Consider the following 4,162-nt stretch of genomic DNA (forward strand, 5'->3'; position numbering starts at 1 on the left):
TCAGGGCAAGTTTGAATCAAACTGGCTGGGCCCATATGTTGTCACTGCTGTATTCGGGTCCGGGGCATATCAGTTGGCTACATCAGAAGGAGAACTGCTTGCAGATCCAATCAACAGCATGAACCTCAAACGGTTTTATACCTAAGCTGAACAGAGCATTAGGCTCCCCTGCATACCAGAAAATACCAAAAACATCCAGATAAATGACATGAAGAAAATACAAAAACACCAAAAAGAGTAAGAGAAAAATCATGCATCCAAACGGTGAACAATCACTTCGATGCCACCTTGGGTAAGTGCGATGGTGAAAACTTGGCAAATAGGCACCACTCGTAAAGGCAATGGCTCCAGTATCTTTCAGGCTTGTTGCGATCACATTCATACACACATCCATCCATCCGAAACCATGGCTTGTTATTCATCTGCAATTAAGAAAGTACTACATGCGTCTTGCATCCCGCTTTTTCATAGTCATGTCTAAAACTGGGGGCAATGCCCTTAACCTATTGATGGAAGTGGATTCTACATTGTCTTATGATTCATTAAGGTCTCCATTCCAAACAATCATCAAAAATACCAAAAACATTCAAAATATCTCACAAAATCCAAAAACATCAGAAAACATCGAAAATCACACAAAAACATGGCAACACTTTGTACATACTCATCCGCACAGATACCAAACAAATGTTGAAAAATCCTCACACAATGACCACTTATCAATCAACCACACAACCAACATCAACACATCGGAATTGTCTTTAGCAAGGATGCATCCTTCCTTACCAAAACAAAGACAAAAGTGACGTTTTCTTTGACAAGAAAATTATGTTAAGCTATCAAATACTTGGTTGATTTGTGAGTACAATCATTCATTTATCTGTATCAGGATCTGTCAGCGTTGTTTTGTATCATTTGCACATTATTTCCGATGAAGTTCTGGGGCATGTACTAATGGTGTCTACATGGGAAGTTCACCAAGCTATGTGGTCTTATGCAAAATGCAGTCATAGATCACTACGGCTTGCTGACTACAGCGTATACCTCGACCATATGAGCATGAACCATTACCAAGGATCCTTATTCTTTATTCTTTATGTATATACTGTTTGTTTGCAAGTACAATGCTCATTCTTTGGTTCCTCCTTATCCAAACTGGATAAAGGTTTTATCTCTTATTACAGTATGCACTTGTCTCAGGATATGATCAGTCTAAGATCAAGGAGGACGATCCAAGTCATGCATGAAAGGAGATAATCCTTGTCTGTTCCGCAAGCAATACTCTAGTCAACTTGATCCATTATATCAAGTTGCTTGTATTAACTTGCTATATTAAAATCCATGTAAGGAATACTCAGGTCATCTTGAATCATTATGTCAAGATGTTTGTATTCTCTTCCAACATTTTAAAAGCTCAATGATGAAAATAGAGCACTATGGATCATCATTTCATCTCATCTATTTATATATTGCATTCCATTGCATATCACCCATCCATTCACTCATTCATATATAGGATTTATATGCAAAATGTGAAAATTAAGCTGGTCTTGGATACAATCATGACCGAGTACTCTGATACATCATCAATGCATCATGCCAAGTCTTAAAAACCTTGCATCCCTCATGGTCATATCATCATTGCATTTAGGTGCATCTTGCATTAAGTACATTCATTTCATTTTTAACTTTGCATGTAGTTCATTTTCTTGACATTTAGTTTTCATTAATCATTTGCATCAATCATAAATAATTAGATTCATTTGTGAGATCAAATTGTCTTTGATTGTTTTAAATCATTTACTCGGCATTTAGTGTCAATTATCCATCATCATTTCATCATCCTTTATCATTTATTATTGCATCCTTTCATTAGTGAAAAAGTGCATTCATTCATTTATTAAAGTATCTTATTAGGCTCATTTAAGGATTCATTCACATTGCATTCATTATCCTCTTTTTAATTGCATTAAGGTGTAGTTATTACAACCATAAGTTATAATATCATCACATTATCATTTTTACTTAAAACATATTTAAACGTTTAGAATCATAAATCCATTTGTTTCCAAACATTGGTTCATACCATTTTATATATATTCATTTTACATGCGCATTCATTTAAACATTATCATATAAACATTTGTACTTTACATTTTGTTTATCCATATTACATTCATCCAAAAGCATCTAGATACATATGCGTACATAACATCATTCATTCAAAACATTGCCTTAAAACATCATTGCATATCATTATCTCCTCATTATATCAAAATAGGAAACACCAAAATCCTGTTCCTAACTCACAAGCATACATCATCATCATGGCATTACATACATAAAGCATTACATCCAAAATCAAAACAAATCATACATATATAAACCTACATTCATATGTCAATATCCCACATCATAAATCATCATAAAAACATGCATATAAGAAACATCTCATCAAATGCATACATATACACATATCCATCTAAGCAATAACTCATCATCCTGCATAAACATCCATACATATCAACTGCATATCATCAAAATATGGGATCTCCTCATATATATCATCTCATATATCAGAGTACAATGAAGTCTACAAAATCGACTACCAAGAGCAATCCAAGATACAGTCCAAAAAATAGACAATGATACAATACATATATGCAAAAATGCTCTCTCAAATGCCACTCTGGCCAGATGTTGTACCACCACCACCATCGCCACCTGCTCTCCCACTGGTGCCCGCACCACTTGATCCATCTCTCCATGGAGGCCTCATCAAACCACCACTCCCTCCTGCATCCCCTTATCTCTCCCTCCGCAGAGGACCCATCACACCCCCACTGCTCTGCACCCTTTGCGATCGCTCTGATCTAGCCTACCGCATCTGCGAATAGCTAAGAGCTCACTGACTAACTGGTACCACCTACTCATATAAACCCCGCTAGTAGTCTATCTCCACCTCGTCGCATCTCCCTCATCACCTCCCCCGTAGACCCCTGTGCTCCTACTCCAACCTGCACTCTCTCCTGCAGCTCTACCAATCTCTCCACTGCACTATCCCTCTCTCATAGCACCACTGCCAGCTCTGACTCTCGTGCAAATAGCTGCACATCCCTAGCTGCCACCTCTGCCTCCAAATCCTCTATCTGAGTTTGCAAACGTACTATCATATGCTCTCACAGATCTCCAGTGGCTCCCTCCCCAGTATCCATCACCGCCTCCCCTGCACCACCCTCTCCAGTAGTACCCTCCCCTCTATCCATCGGGATCTCCCTCTCCATCCCCCTCCCACTCAGCTGAACTCCTCCCTGTATCAATGGTCCTTGTGATATTTGTAGAGGCAGTCCACCTCTCCCTCTTCACTGACTCCACCACCACCTCCTCCACCACCTCCTCCACCTGCCCTCAGTCCTCGACCTCCTACCCTCCTTCGTCTCTGTCCCCTCTCATCCTCAAAATCTGGGATCGGCTCTGCTGGATCCGATATCCATAGGATCGGGTGCGCTGCCCAGTACTGCGTGTACTCATCTGTAACACCTACATCCATGACCCTCGGTCGTATGTCCCATAGTCTCACCTGCAATGTTTGAAACTCTGCCAATGCCTGATCATATGGTAGCACTGACCCCCATGCGTACCTCTCCTGAATAACTCGAGCATACTCTCCTGATCCACTGGGCAGTCCCTGCTGCCGCCCAAACTGTCTCAGCACTCTCCCGGGCACCTATCTCTCCACATGGTATGAAGTCCTCCCAATGAGGAATCGAGTCATAAAAACGTAAAGCGAGGCCTCTGCATCATCATCCCATGGCTCACACTCCAAGTATGGTCGCCATATCACTGCATCCAGATCATCTAACGCCCGCCGCCACCACTCTAACTTCCCTAGGTGGGGCTGACTCATCATGCCTCTATACATAAACATATACGGCTGATCCACTGCGCGGAATCTCAGACTCACTAGTCGAGTCACTGATAGATGCTCCCAAGCCCAAATATGCAGTAGTGTCATGCCCATTGCTAAGGAACCCCTCTCCCAGTAAACCACCTCATGGAGCTCCTGGTACAGGTGCGCCAGCACGCACGACCCCCATGCAAATCGGGTCCCCTCGGTCATCATCATCTCGATCACCTACCCCCATCCCACGGCCAAACCATG

The sequence above is a fragment of the Cryptomeria japonica genome, chromosome 7, assembly GCF_030272615.1.
Source record: "Cryptomeria japonica chromosome 7, Sugi_1.0, whole genome shotgun sequence".
Classification (NCBI taxonomy): Eukaryota; Viridiplantae; Streptophyta; class Pinopsida; order Cupressales; family Cupressaceae; genus Cryptomeria; species Cryptomeria japonica.